Source organism: Neodiprion fabricii, chromosome 1 (genome assembly GCF_021155785.1).
Source record: "Neodiprion fabricii isolate iyNeoFabr1 chromosome 1, iyNeoFabr1.1, whole genome shotgun sequence".
Lineage (NCBI taxonomy): Eukaryota > Metazoa > Arthropoda > Insecta > Hymenoptera > Diprionidae > Neodiprion > Neodiprion fabricii.
The window spans coordinates 34,727,599-34,748,057 of NC_060239.1; the positions used below are offsets into that span (position 1 = coordinate 34,727,599).

A 20,459-nucleotide genomic window follows, 5' to 3' on the forward strand; every position below is an offset into this window, starting at 1 on the left:
AGAATAATTGAATCATTACAATTTCCTTTCTGGCTTTAACTTTTCCGCGTAGTATTTATACCGAGAATCGAGACTTGGAAATGGCGCCAATCTAATCACTATGAGATTGCGAATTTTGTGAAAGGAGTTTCTCACGATTCTACGAGGTTTTTTCGCGAATGACGTCAGATTTCACGCACGACAAGTTACCGAGACTTTTACGTGCGAGATTCTTCACTATCGAATCGGTAAATAACCGAAATCGCACAAGTGTAACAAGTACATGTCACGGTATCGAAGACTCGGCGAAAGAAGGTGAATATTTCGGCAAAACATATTCGCCGAGAGTTGCGATTCATTCGTTTTCATCAGCTCGAGTGCACGATTAATTCACGGTCGCCGCATTAATCCCGAATCGACATCGGCCGATCGGCGGGGTGACCGAATCCGAGTGAAAAATGACATCGGCTAAGAGAGCGAAAGAAACGAGAGCCCGGGCAGCGGGGCGGAATTATAAATAATCAAGGGTACGGAAAAGAGGGATCGGAGAGAGAAGCGTAGAAATCGGCGAAGCCGAATGCCTGGGGACAATCAATCGGCCGAAATTTGGAGACCTCCGGGTCACGTGACTCGATCCTTTCTATCGGGGTCCGAGGATCAGGGTCCCTGAGGTTACGGCGAAACGGAGCGGACAGGATCCCTGCAGCATCCGAGAGGCAAAACTGGGCTCGACATCGTTCCCCGTCAAGGAATGGACCACCGGCTGCCGGGTCTTTGACGCATTGGAAAGAAGGACGAATTTCACGGAGCTTCGTCCGTCCGTATAAGTCGAAGGACCGACACGTCACGTCGCTCTTCCCTGAACCCGAAAATTTCCTTGGATCCAGGAATGCGATCGGTTCTTTTCACCCCTCGCCCCCGACTCGCTCTTCTTTTATTAGAGCTTAGCCCGCCGTCTGCGTGAGAATAACCAAAGCAGCGAACCAGATGAGCTAATTTCGGCCGCAGATGTACTCCACGGCATGGCCAGGGTTTCCCCAAAGGTCAATGAGCACTGCAATAAATTACAACTAGATTTCCGAACCAGAAACGTGACGCGCGATATTTAAGTTGAATTTGTTGTACGTAGTTTGCCGCACGTATGTAAGTAACTGTACCCAATTCGACCGGATATCCGGTCGATGATCAATATTTTTCAATAAATTTGACGAACGTCGGCCGGTTTCCCGGGAATCGCGAAATTTTCATTTATTCATGATAAACTCGTACAACCAATCTCCGAATCGATTGTACCACGAGTCTAATTATCGCGTAACAAATATTATCACGATAATTCGCTTCGCAACTGCGGCGAGAAGATCAGACCTGCACGAATTACCTACGACGATCTCACGGTGAATGAACCGCTTTCAAAGTCGCTACCTTACATATCTTTTACACTAAATAAAAAAAATAAATAAAATAAATAAAAACCAGCAGCCTTTCAGAGTCGTTAAAAGATATCCTAGACGCAGCTCTCACGCTTATACAGCGGTAATACAAAATTAAACTTTCAAGTTTCGTAGCTCTAGTGCCCGATGGTTGAGAGAGATTTTAAGCCGTTCCGATAATTCTGTCGAAACTTTCAAACCGATCTATATAAATGATTTATAAACGTCGAATATTTGCCGAATTAACGGCTGATTCGCGGAACGATTTTTCTCATGTTTCTGCATGTGTTATGAATAGTTACGTATACATTTCCGGTATACCGTGAAACGCCGAAGCAGCGCGTGCGGAGAAAATTTACCGTATATTTTGCTTCTAAAAATCCGTAATACAACAAGTTCGACAAGTTTCATCGAAGATAGAAAAATCCTAGAAAAATAAAGAGAGATTGAAAAAAGAAAAGCTAAAAACAAAATCCTCGATACTTTCGGACTCTTTGCGATCGTTCGATTTTCGACTTATAACGCCTCGCGGAAGTGCGTGTGTAACGGAATATTCTGCGATTGTATGCAATAACGTATAACGTTGAGGAACCACGCATACACCTTCGACGGACGCGCGTTTAACTTAAGAATTTGAACTTTCTCTCCGACCAACCGACCGCGCTATAACGTATATCATGCACTCGGGAGATACGTGCAAAAACGCCAGCCTTCGCTACCACCTTCCAGGTACGACGACGATCTGTGGCGGCATGCGGCAGGCTGACGATCCGTCTTTACAGATTTGCGTCATTCTGCAGCGGAACGGATAATTGGAACGGCCGGGCGCGAGCGAAACGGACGCGGGGCGGCGGGGGGGGGGGGGGCGTCTATCTAGATTCCGTAAAGCGAAACTTTCGGATAGGGGAAATTCACGGAAAAGTACGCGATTTTCCAGAAAAGAAAAAAAAATATGCTCAAGAAGGTGGGCGAGCATTTCCATTAATCGGATTTAACTCAAGGTATTTCACCGAGACTACTGTTTTCTTTTCTTTCTTTTTTGACAGAATAGCGACAATGACGCAATCGCAGTCCAAGCTTGCACCGTTGTAAACGAATGAATATTGAGGGAGAGAGAGAGAGAGAGAGAGTAAAAAATTGGTCAGAGAATTAAAATAAGTTTTAATGATAATCGATTTTATGAGGTACGTGAGGTAGGGTCAATTTTTATAAAAATTTGTGAAATGTTTCGAAAAAATCCCGTAGATATTTGAAACTGCGGGCTATGGAAGGAGAATGAAGAAAAATTGGAAGAAAATCGGTAGAATATAATGTAAATTGTATTATAGGAAAGTCGAGAGAGACGGTAATAAATTAGCCGTGTGTATATAACGCGTGAGAAATGTATATATATTTATATATATATATATATATATATATATGTGTGCGCGCGCGAGTGTGTGCATAAGTTTGTCTTCGGTCGACTAGCGGAGTCGCGCCTATTAATTACCGATTCGGAAGAGAGGAAAAAAGTAAATAAATAAAAATAAGAAGAAAAGGGAAATATAAGAGGAAGAGGCAGAGGGAGAAGACGAAGGCGAGTAAAAAGGAAGAAGTGGTAGAGGGAAAAAAAAAAAGTAACAATCGTTAACAATAATATACGAACGGTTGAGGGAGTGGGGGGACCGCGAGCTCTGATTGGACGACAGCTCAGCCATATTCCAAGCAGCGCGCACCCAGCGCGGCAATGTTGGCTATACTTCCACAAGACGCACATCTCCGACCCAGCATCCAAATAATCGCTACTTAATTGTCAATCCTTAACCGATCCGCAAAGGAGGGAAAAAATATCGTTGGTTGAGAAAATATTAAACGACTCTGAGAAGACGAGCCGTACGTACGAGTCGCGTTAGAGACGATATTCTGCAGCTGCTGACTGTTTTTATCACCGCACATCATCACGTGTACGTAATATAATCATTCGATCGGCGACGTATCGCGGATAATAATTCTTTCAATTATACGGTAAACGTATAATATCGATTCTCAAAGTGTCGGTGAAGTGAATTTATTTTATAAATTTTTCCTCGTCCGGTAACAGTTGTATTTGTATTATTCTTTTTCTTTGTTATTTTCACTCGTTTTATTGGATATTTGAATTTATTTGTGAGATCGCGGCCGATAGATCCGAGTGAAATTTTCCAACGATTGTCTCATCCAGTTTACTCGCCGATTCACGCACTGTATAATTCGAAGATATCTAAAGAGAGAAACGATATATATCCATCACCTGCAGTGAAACCCGAACTCTGACGAGTCGCAAGTGCGGAGAGGGAAGATAATCGAAGAAACACGCGACGCTAGACGGAGAAAACGTAAGTTGATTCAAGTTTAAAACTGATATGGTAAACATCGTTAACGATCCACGTGCGGTTGATATTTGAAGCTCGAGTGAAATTTGGCGGGAAGTAAAACGACGGGTGAACGAGATTCGGTCTCGAATCCGTCGCGGCTCGAGCAACTTGACAGCTGACAACGAGCCGAAAATCAGTAAGGATCGTACGAATAAGTTAAAAATGTTTGTCACTCGGTGAAAATTGCTCTTCAAATATCATCGAAAAAGTTGTATAATTTTATCGGCGAGTCTTCGGTTCACGCCTGATTCCCGAATCGTCGTATCTGTGATAATTCACGTGGCGTGGGCAACAAGGCTGCGGAGAATTCTACCGCGTCCGTCACACGCGTCTCTTTTAAACCCCGACGACATGTGACACAACGCATCGAGAATATCGGGTGCCAGGCAGCGTCTACGCCGCCTGAATGCGCGTGGATTCCGCGTGCGGAATACGAATTGAAACCCTTTGGAAAAGCACTTGAATATCGTAGAAGATTTAGAGTTTAGCTTCGCGTGATTGAACACGGGAACTTTGGATTTGAAAATCTCGCAGTTTGTTCGACCTTTCGATTCTCGATTGACAATGAGGAAAGATCTCTAACGCCTTGGTAAGTGGTTCCGTTTTGTCGTTGGAAAAATTTTTTACTTAGGCACACGTGTCGTGATTCTGAGACAAAAGCGGCGCCGATATGGAATTTCGAGAAAACGATAACGAGCACGTCGTTTGGGTAGCCTGATGGTGAAAAAAATAAATTAACATAAACACATTCCTCCGACACGCGATTCATAAAACACTGTCTTGAAGATTAGGTACGAAGCGGCGGAAAGGAACGAGCTGAGTTTAACTGGGAGGGAAAACTTGCCGATGAAATTACGCAGGTAATACGCAAAATTAAGCCCTTCGCCCCTCTTCTAAACACTGAGATATAATACAACTTCGTTATACATACACCCACACATTTGTAAAGCATATAGGGTCACTGGCGTTATTGCAGGGTGGGGGTTTTTCGGTAAAAATAGAACCGATGGTGTTGGATGACACTCCCATGGGACCCAACTAACCTCACCACCGTAAAACCACCGAGAGATCTCCACTCCCGTCAAACTGTGTCACGCGTCGTTAATTTTTATCCTCGATTTAAAAATTGCGCATTTTTTTTTTTTTTATTTTTCTTCAACAAACTCTTTTTAAAGAATTTTAACACAGATCGTGTGGATTATAGACGATGATGCGGAGAGCTATCTCGTGAATTGAATGAGAACAGAAATGGATAAAAAAAAAAGAGGAACTAGAACGAACGGACAGAGATAAACGAGTAGAAAGAGAGAGAAAGAAAGAAAGCGAGCACGCTGTTGCAGAAGCTAAAAATATTTCTGCCGACTAGTCCTTTTTTATCAGACAACGTGCATCAATTGCGTCACGAAGATCAGTGCAGTACATATATATATATATATATATGTATATATATATATATACCTTGCGTCATCCCTCTGTTACTGCAGGGTTCGCACAGAAAAAATTCGGCGAACCCCGCCTTTAAATTCCGCAGCTGTGCGTAAAATCTATATATATAGATATATATTCAGTAATGCACTTTCATTCATTGCATTTTCCCCAAAAACACGTCATCGCGCATATATTGCTCACGATTTTCTTTGACGGCCGCGCAATCAGACGCAGGTAAGAAAACAAAAACGTGAAAAATTGAAAATTTACTGAACATCGGGTAAAAGTGAGAAAAAAAAAAAAAAATAGAGAAAACCGTTTGAAATATACCATTTTCCTATTTCTTACACACGTTACACTGACAATGAGAAAAATTTCATTTCATTAAATATGCCTGTGACAATAGTGACAGATATTTATTGAAACAGTATAGATTGTAATAAATTTTAATAGGCAAAAATTTGAAAAACATCTGTACGATGTTAATTTTTATTTTTCAATGGGTAAAAATCCCAGCGTATAATTAAGATCCATTAAATGTTGATAACAAAGATATAATAAAAAAAAAAAAAAAAGAAACTTTCGTCGGTGTACGCGGGTTGCCGAGCCTCTCGGCGGAGTCTTGCCTCGCATGCAGCGTGTCACTTATAACCACCTGTGGCACTCTGACTCGACGAGAACTCGAGTCATCCGGCTTTCGTTTCGACGGAACAAACCGTCCATTTCTTGTCCGGGGCTTAGGAACGATTTAAGTTGGGCTGGGGTCCGAATTTCCTCCCCTCCAGCCCCTCCAGCGATCTCATAACGAGACAGGGCTGTTTTTTGGGTATACCGTTAGGATAATTAAAAAAAAGAGCTTTGCTGTAAATGCGCCTGTCCTACAGGTATTTATTTGTCTCTTATAACAATCGGCAGCGGACGAGTTGTCTCAAAGTTTCTCCCACACGCGCGGTAGACGAGAAATCGTTATTTATCTCTCGTTTTACGGCTTGGCTTTTTCGTGTTCCACAGTCAGTCTCTCCCTCCCCCTGATACGGAGTAAGATCTATACCTCGTTGAGGCGGGCATAACTCTCACGTTCGCACCCGCGGTTGTAACTATTATTTCGGAAAGCGCGGGTAAAGAAGCGAAGATAACTAAAATAGTACAAAGGGGGTTCGGGGCCACGCGGTGGCTAGAAGATACCAAGAGCACACGATATCGCCTCTCTCTCTCTCTCTCTCTCTCTCTCTCTGTCTCTCTCTCTGTCTCTACACACGCGCGCGATACTTCGTTAGTGTAATAGAACCTAAGAAGCATAAGAGCCGTCTGACTGCAGCTACGAGGAGGAGGGCAAAGGAGCTAAGAAGCTCCGAAAATATCCGTAGAGTCTTACAAGTGTTCTAGGAACTACGGCTCCCAGCCTTTCTTTTCCCTCTCTCTCTCTTCCCCTCTCTTGGTCCAACGGACTGACGGGCTGACGAGCCGAAATGGTCGGGGGGTCCGTCTTAATTATTTCTCGAAATAACCGAACGCATAAGGGGGGAGGGGGGTGGGGACGAGAAAGGGGGCGGGTCACGCCCTCGTCAAGCCTCCTTTTCCGTTTTTTCATAGCCAAAAACCGGCAGACCGTGATCTCGTATCTACTACTCCGTATCTCGGCAGGATCGGTCCCAAATCTTGAGTGCGGACGTACGGGCCTCAGGCCTGCACACAGTGCCAGGGACTTTCGTCGCTCGCGCTTTCATTCGATCGAATGGATTTCAAGAAGGAGAGAGAAAGAGGATTGATTTAATGTGGGTGAAAATGAAATTTTAAATAAACTATAAGGCGTGGGGAAATCCGTAGGAGAAAAAAAAAAACGAAATTGGACCTTACAATGAAAGTTTCGCGAACAACAAATCTATAAACTCAAACGATACGGTGCAGTATACTCTAAATTTAATATGCATATACGTTATACATAGAAATTTTCTAATGAAAGCTTGGAAAAACTGCGCCTTACGGTTCTTGTGAAGTCTTAGAGTTTCCGTTTCGTGGCCAACTTCCGTCATCACAAATTGGCAATATGCTACGTCGACGAGCCGCCTTACACCGTGTAAACCCCAGATAGAAGCGAATGGCAGGTTTGATCTTGAAAAGAAAATGCGCCCTGCGTGGTGAATTTCTACGATTTTTCTTTTTACGAATTTTCATGTTGTCGAGGTGATTCAGAGTCTCGTTTATACGTCACGTGTGCTCCGCCCTTATTGCTCTATCTTTTTCGAGCCCGCAGATGCCGGACCGTCTGATTAATTAATTCAATTCAACTGTCCGCAGCGCGGTTCGAAGCTCTGGCTATCCTCAATTTCATTATACACAATAATCTCCTTCGACGCTAAAACGTTCTTTGCCTCGCCACTGAAATCACCCCCATAACCTTGTACCTACTCGTTCACGGTCTGGCCCATTAGCGCGAAATTTATACGGTGTGAAAGAATCTTCTACTTTTTTTTCTTCAACTCTTCGAAATTGATACAGAGATGTTTTATCCTGCAATCCGATTTGTGCTACTGTAACCGTCTCAACGTCGGGGGTTTAAAATGTCGATCAGATCCGTTGCGCCGGTTCGATTACAGCGACCGGAGTTCAACTTACATGCGAAATGAGAAATCGGGATTGTTTGGATTCACAGAAAAATTCTTCATAAAAATCTAAAAACGCAAAGCATCCGCCAATTCTAAATCTCACGCCAACTTCACGATCAGTTTCCAGCAACACTTACTCCGAATCACGGGGCGAGTGTCCAGGTTCTATAACGCGGAAAATACGTGAGTTAGTCTCGAGGCTGGAAACGAGCTTCAAGGCTTAGACTTTTCCTTGTACGTACGTCCCACCTTCGACAAGTGGCGCGGCATTCTTCCGGCGATACGCCGTTGAAAATGTCTTTCAAGAATTCCAAACTAGCCAAAATCTCCGAGTGATAACTCGAGGTCGGCGGCTGATAACCGACCGACTCTCCGCTCGCTTTGCCAGAGCTCATTTGTACCGTTCCTACGGACAGTTAGTTAAAGCGGGCCAAAGCTTGTAACGAACATCATTTTATGACTGTCCAAAAGTCAGACACCCGGTGTGAATGGCCTTGCCAACTCGGGACAGACAATGAGAAATGTTATCGTTAATTTGAGAATGAAATAACGGGTCATTACGGTGGTTCACACTGTTCGGTAATACATCCGCCGCACTCGACGTTGTCCGTAGTTCACGCACGTAGGATACCTAATAGTAACACTTTTCAGACGTTGAACCGAGACAGGTTCGTTAGAAAAGACAGCAGCTTTCCCAGGTTCACCCTCAATCGCTTATCGCCAAGCGAAGTTCGATCGATCGATCGATCAAAGTCACCACTCGTCGGTGATTTCAATGTATGGTACCTTGAATAAAATTCGCGACAGTAGGTATAGTCCAATTCACGGTACAGCGATCCCCGAAGCCCTTTACGCTTGGCTAGCCAAACTGCAACAGCGTTTCCGAGCGACTCTCACTTTTACTTTGCATATTCATGCAGTCAGTGTATATTCCACGACTCTGCTGTCCCGCCATGACGGTAAAACCAGGATGAAAAATCACCTCGGCATTTCGTTGTGACACGTATATTCCTACAGATTCTTATTCATGGGCAGGCAATGAGGCGGGATGTGGGTTTAGGTATACATGGACTCATGAAAGTCAGTATTCCGTACGTACCCGCGACTACCGCCTTGACCTTAAAGTTGGATTACTCAACCGAAACCTATGCACAGCTGCTGGAGCCAGGGCCTTTTACAATTAGTTGTACTACGGAGGAAAGAAAGCCCAGCGAGACCTTATCGCAAACTGACATCGGACTTTTGTATCGCCGTTAAGGATTGCAATGTCCAGCCTTCCAAGTTTCCGCCCGAATTCGTTTTGCGTACTTCACGTGCCGTGTCGGCGTATTTGGAATCATTCGGTTAAAGATATCGTTTATTGTTATATCACGTTGCGTATATTTTCACTTTACCAACTTTAATTTACGGCATTGATCCGCGGTCGTGACTTTGTTGTACGAAAAATATGGAAAAACTGACCTCGAGGATCGATTTCGAGGACTTTGAATGACGGCTCAAGCCCCAAGGGGTCAACGACTGTGCGGCATGTGAGCTACGAACGTTATCGCGGTATTGAATGACGGAAACATATTTGTGACCGTGTAATTCTGTCCATGAGCTATAATGAATTATGCAACCGGTACGCTGTTTGTTAATTTGATATATTTATTTATACATTCGCTGCAATATATAACCTGTGAGACAAGAGAGAGGGACTTGAATCCTGCTCGTATGTAATACGCAGCCTGCAGCGTAGCCGTTTCAAGCCGCGAGAGATAAGAACATACTTTTGTCGTATACACAATACACACAGCATGCCGTACACGCGTTATAAAAACTATACAGGGACACGTCAATTGGCACTAATTTCAAACAGTTGAAGTTTAAGACGAGTGTGTGTATTTTCAGACGTGCAGTTGGCTAATTAAAAGGGCGTTATTCTTCTGGTTAAATTGAACGCGTCTGACTACGCTCTCTCCCTCTCTCTGTCTCTCTCCCTCTGGCGAGTTATTTCAATTTCAAAGTTAAAAATTACCAATACAACGCCACGAGGCTCTCGAACCTTCTACTTCACACGTTGCCATTGGACCTGGCTTCATGGGAATCGCGACAAAGTCAAAATGATCATTCTTTCATTTTACATTCATATCCGATGAATCCTTGGTTGGGATCGATTGTAATTAATGCATTGACCGTATTGATCAAGACTGTAATCTCTGTCGGCCTCACTTGGTGTTCTTGTGGACAGAAAAATTTGAAATGAAAAATGAAATGAGTGTAAAGAAAAATGTTTATCAAGCCACTCGGAATCGAGTATAATATATCGCGCCTTAAACTCCGTAAACCCAATGACAAAGGGTCGCACTGTGCGGCTACTGTGTGAAACTTTTGGTTAATACGCGTAGTCGTTTAAGCCCGAATGATAATTCCCCTGAGGTTACGTCTTCAAGAGGTTCACCAGCGTCTCGGGAAAACGAGTGCAGCTTCAAGTCGATTAATAGTTTACATGCTCGCTCGAATTAACAGACAGCATCGCAACGCCGTAGACCGTTATCTAAATATTTTCACGCCAAATTGTTTAACGCACCGTTTAAATTCGAGTACCAAACGCGAGACTTTACCGATGTTCTTAAATACGATTTGCAACCAAAAGATCGGATCCGGTTTATTATTCGGACGACGCGAGGAATGCGGAAGTTATCCGCATTGTAAGACGAGTGTACCGGTTATTGACCTTTTTTGGTTGTATCTGTTTAAAAGTAAAGTCCTACTGTACGACCCTCTAGCAATTGGTTCTAGTCATCGAGAAATTGAAAATTTGTGCCGTAAATTTATAATTCTAAAAAATAAAAGGTCAAATAACCGGGTCTAAACGTGTCACCAACCGATACACTTACTTCCCGCATCGCGATGAAAAACTGAACGTGGAAGAAAAATTGGTGAAAAATATTCGTAATTACTATTGGAATAACATAGAACCGACGATGAGGGAACGTAGATTCAGTAACAGACCGCTCGCTCTCTGCAACACTCTATTATTTTTTCTCAAAGCTGGGACTCGATAATTAATATACGCGGTGTCGGAAGAGCACCGGTGGCCAGAAAGTAAGCAGACTATATTATTACAAAAGCCGAGTGTAAAAAAGTAAGGCGATTAAAATGTGGAGCAAGATAATTAGTGGAATATGATAAAATACCTACTCGATGCTCGCACGCGTTACGCTGGCATTCGTGGGCATAACGTGTAGCGTTGAACGCGCTTTTAATACAACCGTGAAACAAGACGGAAGATGGCGTCTGACCGAGAGTTCATTATTACGTCTTGTAACGCGAAGCCGTACGAGAGACGCCAAGCTGTCTGCCAGAACGAACCTCCTCTCCTCTCTTCCCCCACTCGAGAGCACAGAGGCAGGCCTTGTTGGATATAACTCGCTAACGCATCCTATACATCGCGCAAGCTAACTAGGGAATTCAATTTCACTCCGTCCACGTTTTAATCCCCAGCCAGAAGATAAGAGTTACGTTCATTAGGATTACGAATATACCTACGTGTGCAACGTTACGTACGTAGACGCATAGGTGTTAGGTACTCACGTACGAGACAGAGGATCTTCTGTTGTACGCTCCGCTGGGTTGGAGACGAGGAAAATAAATGCATGGAAAACGATGACGTTTCACTTTTCAATCTTCCCGTCACTCCGCCATTTTTCACTCACTAAGAATTAACGACTAAACTCTCCGTCGTCCAGAGATTCCGCGAGGATAATCACAACCGGTAAAGTATCGTGCCAAGTGCGTTGATCGAAGAATCGCGCTCAACGATTCTCGAAACTCTTCCACGATTTCTCGGAAACTGCGGTTATTTCGCCCACGGCACTCGTGGGAAAAATTTCTTTCCTCTCTTTCGCCATATCGTATTTTACACTGTTTACAGTCCCTCGAGCATCGTGTAAACATCGCGACAGCATCCGTTCCCTGTTCACAGCTGACACGTAATGGCGTAGGTATTATACCCTGAAATTTTTTACTTCCCTCCCTCCCCCTTGCCCTGAAGTGCAAAATTTTTCTTTCGACGATATAATACAAGCGGATCGGGTTTTTCTCGCCGATATTCCTCCCTCGTACACGTGTTTATTTTTCTTACTTTGGCAGATGAGTGCAACGCTGCGTCTTCTTGGAAGGTTGTGAACACAGGATGCAGAGATATACTCGGCGAATCAATATTATCTTAGACGCGAGGTGTAGGATTAGAGGCTTGTAAAAATTTCTACCGCAAATATTTCAACGTTCGTATCATTGTGGGTACGCCTAATACTGCCTGAGAATAATTGAAACCCTGTAATACCAGACCGCGAACGATAAAAGTGTTTAAATACCCGGGCTCTCGTTGAGTGCGTATAAACACAGCTTGCTTTACATGTATACGGACTTATTCGTAGTCGTCGTTACTTATTTTAACACCGTTTATATACGCGCTGAGTTCTTGAATTAACTTTCAACGAGCGGCACAGAGACTATGGTTATACCACGAGTAGAGGCGCACCTGTTGAACATTCCTTCACGGATATAGTTACAGAGAGCCAACTACGCGAATTACATGTGGCATATAGGATAAGCGGGTTACTCGTAAACGTATGCGTCTATGATTTACACACACACACACACACACATCGATGAACCGAAACGCGACCGTGAAAACATTTCGTGATTCACATGCAATTGTATTCCATGGGCAATGCGTAATGCCAAACCAGAGTATCGGTTTCCTTTCTTTTATCTTTACCTTTTTCATTCGACGAACGAGATTCAAATTCAAATTCGGTGATCTATTCTCAAACGACATTAACTTGCAAAACACTACTTAATTACTTAACAAATCTTAACCACGTTGTTCGCGACTTCTGGAGATTGCAACCGCATATCGCTGCTAAAAATTTGTTCCAACGCGCGAATACCGAGTTCAAACAATACTTACAGAGCGTTAAGAATTTATCGAGAACAATTTTCGGCACGTTGTGTATTATTTTTATCGGTATGAAATTGTCTCAAACATTCCCAGCATAAAACGGATACTTCACGCAGAGAAAAGACTTGCGATAAATAAAGATCGTTTGAAATTCATTCCAGTAAACGCATACGGAAATTTATATTCATCACTGATACCACCATCTTGGTACACAAAGACATCAGCGCAATCCGAAGTGATTTTTCCATAAAAGGTGCGCAAGTTCCAGATCTAGTGGGTTTGTAGACTCAGGTTATGGCCCGAGAGCTGGATACAAATAGTATGTATAAGGTAAGGCTCGTTTCGTCAGGGTTTAAAACCGGCGTTGAAATCTCCGGTTCACGCTCTTGTGAGTTGGAAATGACAATCGTCGCAGTTCTATTAATAAAACGGATACGCATACGGCATTTAAGCGTGTTATACACGAGTCGCGTTAATACGATTAAGCATTTGCACGTGAAATTGCTGAGCCAGTTGCAGCCAATTTCTCAATCGCGAGTCCGTTGAATACGCGCTTCATTCTCTCCGTGATGTCAATAAACTTACATCGGGCTTGCAGAATATTCATTTTCTTTCGCGAGATGTGTGTTTGAAATTCAGCGATACCTCGATAATACAAAGTAGATCGCTAATATCTACAGATACCTTGACGGTAAAATCTCGACCTTCGCGACAGGTTTCGCCTTCGTTTTTTCAAACCGCAAGATTAAATTTATCACGCGACATTCTTTCACACGCGGTCGATGATATCCCTTCCGATTCTCATGCAGGGAGAATGGGAGGGCGATAAAGATCGGTAAGGCCTCGAGTGTTTGTTATCGATGATCCCTTGACTTCCGGCTGTTGGGTCGGTAAATATTTATCAATGGGATACGGGGAAAGACCGCGTGACCGGGTCGGAGCGGAGCGAAGTGGAGCTCCCGCATCTCTCGATGCAACGACGTTGTACGTTAATACGTCGATACATGCCTATGCATGGACACATGTGCAGCGACATGTGACGCAGGATTGCCGCAATAGACCGCCCATCGTAATCACATCGAGTATTACATAACAAAATATATGCATGTACCGACTGGGGATTAGTTACATGTGCAGCGCACCGTACCGCAATTGTTACAAAAGGCTAGAATTATATATATATACATATATATATATATATAGGTATGTATATTATGTATGTATATACAATATACTATATATTATATATTAAATGTATATATATATATATAAAGATTGCACAACGAACCGTCGCAGCGTGACGTCACCGTACTGCTGAGGTAAAAAACGAAGTCCAAGTTTGTAAAAAACTCGGCTGCTTTACCGTGTGTAAAAAGTGGATAAAACGAAAACACTGCAGCACCTATCTACCGCGGTTTGACGTCAATAGATGAAGCGATAATTGCACGACAAGCTTCCCAACCTGCACGAGGGGAATTGCTTTTTCATCGAATGCTAAACGAATCGGCTCCATTAATCCTGGCGATTTTCACAACCAGTGTCCGAACGTCGGGTGCGCGTCAGCACTGAGAAATCGACCATGATTTACAGCCTTACATCGTCGAAACGTTTTTTTCTTCGTCGATCTTCCGGAGTATCGAGTAGATCCAGGTGCATCGGAGGAAATGGTTTTTCGCACGAGCGTCGTCTCTTCGGTGTATTTATCGATCGATCGGCAAAACGTACCGTGCGAGTATCTCCGAGAAAGATCGCAAATGCATCCAACTCGCGAGTGCGAAAGTAACGTCTCTTGGCTCATACTCGCGAGATCCGACATGAAGATAATTTAACGCACACGAGATGTGCCACCCAGGTGCGCCGTGTGACGTGTACAGATGCTGTACCTCGGAGGAGATGAGAGGTGAGGAGAGGGAAGGGAGGAAGGAGAGGAAGGAGAGGATGGGCGGCCGGTTGAATCTCTCGCGAAAAGATTCGCTTTTATTTTTTGCACTTTGGTCTTGTTGTTTCGTCAGCCCTGCTGTAGAACCTCCGGCACACTTCGTTTCAGCTACGGTCGACTCGCGAGCTTTTAAATGTGAGCGTCTACGTATATACATATTATACACAAGTTGCAGAGACGGTGCGCGCAAGTGCAACACAACCGGGGGAAGAAAGATGATCAGAGATCTACCGCACAGCCTCTAATTATAAACGCTGCCGCTTGTGCCAAGGCTCGTTTTATTAATCAGCCGACATTTTTACAACCCGCGCAATCTGATCAATCTATCTACGCTAGATTAACTCCACGGGTTTGCGCACCGCCGTGACAGTTATAAAAATTCACGGTGCAACATTCTCCGGCTGAGATTATTACACGGCAAAGTCCGAGTTATCACGGCGGTACAGCTCAGAGCGTTATAGTCGATTCTTAATCTCGCTCGATCTCCAGCCACTTCGTACAACTTAAAAATCTCAAGGAACGCCTCGAATAAGAATTAGTCTTGAAAACATTACATCACTTTCAATAATATTGTTGACGTGGTCCTGTTTTTGTGGACATCGAATGATTCAGGCAAAACGCAGCGTTTGCACTGCAGGAAGGTTACATGTGGTACGGAAAGCGTTAAACCGACACTTCCTGATCTTGGCGTTAGTCGTCGAACGTACACCAAAAACGTTCACCTCATATGCCGTATATTTTAGAAAACTGTTCGAGCAGTGTTGGAAGATTTGAGATTTTCTTTTCACGCGCACAAGTACCTGCATCAAATTCATAACGATTCTCACTGTACTACCTACGACTATCGCCAAACGTATGAAAGCAAATGTGACCAAAGAGACTTTTATTTGTAAATATATTTTCAATTTTGGTGCGCAGGGTATACCTGCCGAAGCGTGGTGCTACAAAAAATATAACGTACAGAGAGATCCGTATAAACGTTTTGCTCTCCAGCCACGTAGATATGACGTGCGTACCTTGCCAGCGTATGACAATATGCAAAACGGCACTACCGTTCAGCAGTGTAAATAAGGGCATCCGCCTCGTTACAGATAAGGCTAGATAAGGAAACGCGTTTAGCCCGGTTAAGCATGGCCACACCGTCCCGGGTATAAGCAAAAGTAGGTGTGTACGTGAATCGGCGTGGCAAACAACGCGTATCCTACATACAGTGCCTCCCGTCTGCAGGGGGATGCGGGGGGCAGGAATAAAAGTCGCGAGTCAATAATTCGCGTGTTATACTTTCTTTGGCGAACCCCGTACGTGACTTGGGCGGTACCCTGGCCCCGGGTCTCTCGTTGGTAGTTTGAGTTACAACCCTGTCGTTTCTTTCCTTTTTCTCTTTCTCTCTCTCTATCTCTCCACCCGTATACGCATACAGCGGGCCCAACGAGGCCCGGGGGGCCCGCTCAGGCGGCCGAGTGCCTAATTAGAGGGGCCCGGTAACTACCTCGATCCTCGTCTATATACCCGTTCCTCCACCTCCACCTCCACCTCCACCTCCACCTCCACCTCCTCCTCGGCGTTCAAAGCTCCTCCGCGTATATCCGAGCTCGCGTGCTTGTCTTGTCTTTTAGTTCTTTGATGCGCCCTGCGTCTTGCCTCCTTCTCACGATTGAGTCATCCACCGCGGGGACCACCTGGCAAGCGTTGATCGATCTAACGATACCTGCACCACGGTCCGCCCGGCTCTCCTCTCCTCTCCCTTACTTCAGGTATATATCCGGATCTCTCGGCAGCGGTGCACGTGTGCTGGTGCTGTTGCTGGTGCTGCCGATGTTGCTGTGCACCGGTTATGCGGCCGAGACCTCCCGCCACACCGGTTCCCATATCCCCGACGACGACGACGACGTTGACCACGTTGTATATTTCTCCTACCGTTGCAACTATACGTACATTGTACATAGGCCATCTCCACCACCGAGGTAAAAAACTATAGTGTACAGGTATAACAGGAACACTCGCCCTCGTTGGCATCGTGGATGATGACCGTTCGAAATGTGCCTTCACCGCGTTTTTCCGCCTCGAAGTTAGCCCGCCTCCCGCGTCGATCAAGGCCATGCTTGGTGCTCCAGTGAACCGATGGAGCGAGAAATTTGACCGAATATAGAGGCGGGTGGTTTGACGTCGTCGAAGCATTAGCTCGCCCACCTTGGTGACCGCGCGACGACGGCGAAACCGGTCTCACGGTGGACGAGGTTTAAGCGCCAAGTTCGTGTGGGTCCCGGATTATCGGTCCAGGGACCACCGACTCCCACGGTGGCTGTGGAGCCGTCACGGGATGGTCCATTCATAAATTAGGCTTGTAATGGTGGCGCGGCGTTTGTCACGCCGCCGCGAAGAAATAACCTGCCGCCTGCTGACATTGTGCTCGGGAAGGTGTATTTTGACCCGATAATCGTCAGGACATCGATCATTTCGTATCTCTACGAGTAAGGCGAGTACTTACACACAAGGCAAAGAGTATAAAATGGTTCGCGGGAAAGAAAGTTTCTCTCCGTTTGATCCTACCCGAATACGAGGACCGTCCTCCGAGAGTGACGAGATAAATCCTCGCGCAGTCCCCGGGCCAAATGAAAGAAGAATCACCTCGGACCGATCTTCCCATTAGACGATTAGGACATCACGAAACCCATTAACGATCCGAAGACACACTCTGGGAATATCTCTTAACGCCGACGATGTTCCTTTCACCCGGCACCACCCAGAAAGAAGGAAACCCAAGATACCCACGAATTCACGTGGAGATTCCATCCAGGCAAATCCACCTCTCGGATTCGCGCCATTATCCTCACGGGGGAACCAGAACGACGCGGTAAATACGCCGACGAAGACGACGATGACGATCGTCGTCTCTGACTACTCCTGAAACATTCCCCTGTTCCTACCGACAAACGTCGTACGTACTCGTTCGAGCGTACCAACTTTTAGGTATATTACACCTATGGCCTACGCGTCTCGCGAACGGTGGTCGGTCCGTTTTTGCTCGAGAATTTTCAGATTGCACACCTGTGCTCGACGACGTGGCGCGGCGGTGGGCTGCTGCAACCTCAGAAAGGACCCCACCTGTTGACCAACCGGTCCCCATTGACTTTATTTTTATTCCTCCTCTCTCCGTCGAGCGCCCTCCTTGCTTGCCGCAAGCGTATCTCGTAAGACATGCTCCAGGCTGGTAAGGAAAAAGGAGTTCCCCGCTTCACTATCGCGCCGTAGGCTTTCCACGCCCGCATGTGTCCGCGTATGGGTGAACGTAGACGGGTGTCTGTTTTTTCCGAGTGTTGGAAGTGTGCGTGCCCGGCAGCTAACCGTGCGCCACCGTCGTGTGTGCTAAATATAGCGTGCGGCAACCTTCACGGTTAAGAGTCCACCGGTAATTTATATCGAATCGACTGATAAATGGCGAAGCGTTTTCCTCCGGCTACTCTCGTCCGATTGAAGTCTGTCCGCGATTTTCACGGACACACTCCGCTCCTGCTTATGTGTGCAAGCCGAATGGTAGAGGTGGGGGACTTTCGAACGTGAGAAATTCTAGTCCGGGACAAAGCTGAAGAGCCAATGCACGCACTCCACGGACGTAGAATCATGCAGATAACGAGATAGCGCGGCGGTGATCCGTAAAAGTAGAAACTCGTCGCATGGAGATTCGTAGCGTGTGCGTCGATAATGGCAGAGAGTCGGACCTCCTTGAGAGGGACGTCGGGTATGAACCACGGTATGCGACCTACGGTATATGTACGAAAGACGGCAGCTATCCTGTGATCTTATGATATAACCTAAAGGCAAAGAGGACTGCTTTCAACGCATCGTTCGATAGGTGGATAACTGCGTGAAATTATAAGGCGGTGGCGATGCTGGATGAAATATCATGCTCGGTCAGGGTGGGCCCTTCGTTTCAACGGCCCCTTGGGACTCTGTCTCTTCTCCAATGTATTTTTCGTTACATCTTCTCGTTTCGTGGACGCGACGAAGATCGCGGACCGATCGTGTTACGCTAATTTTTTGCTACGATTTGCCGAATTTCATTATTCGCTTCCATTATCGTGCGATTCCCGGCTAAACCGTTCACCGCGACGTGGATAGCCTTTTGACTGTTCAACGACACGCGATCACTGCACATGTCACAGGGTGAAGAACGCACGCGAAGATACCGTTGGTCGACTGTTGGAGTAAATCGCGATCACGGTTGACCGTGATAGGTTGAAGAAAAACGGTCGTTGTTCGGTTCTTTTGGGTTTTGGCGACTATTGGAGTAACGCGATCCAAGCTGGAATTGAAGAAAATTCGACCCTCGATGTCCCGTGACTGTCTTGCCATACGTCGGTTAAAAATCGAGCAATCGTAAGACGGTCCATCTGACGGTTAACGATCGCGACCACTCGAGGCAAATTATCGCCGCGAGCCAATTACGACAAACCGGCCAGGTCGATAGCTGGTGCAAAAATTCTGAGAACTGCCCCGTCTAAAAATAAAATCCCACCCGGGAGCAGCGATTATGTCCCGAAAAAAGGAACGAGCCAAGGGAACGCGGGAACGTCGCGGGGTCTGGTTAATGAAGTTGTCGGTTGAGAACGTTTACAGTTGGGGGTGGGGCTTGGGTGAGGGGAGAAACGGGGACGAGGAAGGAGGGACCACCTGCGTGTGGTCCATTCACAGGATCCAGGACTGGTTAAGAGTTGCTTTACATCTCCTACATCTTGTCCCCTTTCCTACGCGGTGCCGTGCGGCGGTCTGGCGAGGCTGTTATAATCCGGAGTTGTCTTTGAGCGATGAGAAATGAGAGAGGTGGTTTCAGTTCCTATCTAGAAAACCGTTCGAAAGTCTTCGACTCGGTCCCATTAAAAACGGTGGGCCTTTCTTCATCGGCGAGAGGTTGCATCGGAGCAGCACGAGGTTTCTGCATTATAGACGAGCTCGAGAAGGTATCCGTGAGAGGACCGGGAGAGGCGGCAGAAGTTCCTGGAATATTGAATGGACAGTGAGGAAACCGGACGCGGTCTGGACTCACGAAACCTGCAGGGTAGAACGAAAGCAAGATTCATTGATAAAACACCGGGCGACGCCGGTAAATCTTCGCTTAACGAGGAACACCGATGTGGCGAGAAATACTACGGGTCCCAGCAGCCATATTGGTTCCCTTGACTTTTAACACCCAAAAGCCACGTGGACGATAGAAACCGACGCACGTCGAGTTGATGCGAGAGAAATCTCGGTGCTGCTTCATCGATGCGCCGTCCTTGGATACGGATTAACTCCAGCCTCTTGACGCCGTTCCGTTACCTTCATCTTCATAGAAATTGACTTCCCGAGGTCATAAGCAACGCTGGTGCATCCTGATTTATTGTCCAAACGTACCGGAAGTCGCGACCGCTGAATCGTTAAGGCACAACCGCGGCTTAACGGACCGTGACGAGGCTCTTTGGGAAGGGGGGGCGAATTAATTTTGACCCGTGAAAAGAACGAATCCATCCCTGCAGCCTAACAAGGATCTCGAGAAGAACTCCACCCTGGAGCGAGGTTCGCTCACTTGGCGGAGGAGCTGAGACCTCTCACAGCATCTCACGATCAGCTAACTTCACTGAGCTCGGTGGCCGCACTTTCATCTCAACGCCGGTCCAATTATCTTTCGTGCTCCGCTGACCATCCCACAAGATCACCAACCATCAGCTAACACAACTTGACCGCACAACTATAAGTGCA

The 20,459-nt window shown here is 45.8% G+C and overlaps 2 protein-coding genes across 4 annotated transcripts in view; one reads left to right on the plus strand and one right to left on the minus strand.

Annotated features, from left to right (window-relative positions):
* LOC124185070 (peroxisomal leader peptide-processing protease) overlaps window positions 1–20,459 on the minus strand; it is a 111,165-nt gene that overhangs the window by 81,841 nt on the left and 8,865 nt on the right. The window lies entirely within an intron of this gene.
* LOC124185143 (ion transport peptide-like) overlaps window positions 1–20,459 on the plus strand; it is a 42,455-nt gene that overhangs the window by 17,462 nt on the left and 4,534 nt on the right. The window contains exon 1 of one of the 2 annotated variants that reach the window (XM_046575606.1): window positions 3,143–3,763. The exons of the other annotated variant lie outside the window; for it this stretch is intronic. The gene's annotated coding sequence lies outside the window, so the exon portion shown is untranslated. Of the gene's footprint in view, window positions 1–3,142; window positions 3,764–20,459 lie in introns of those variants that run through there. 2 annotated transcript variants of the gene reach the window in all.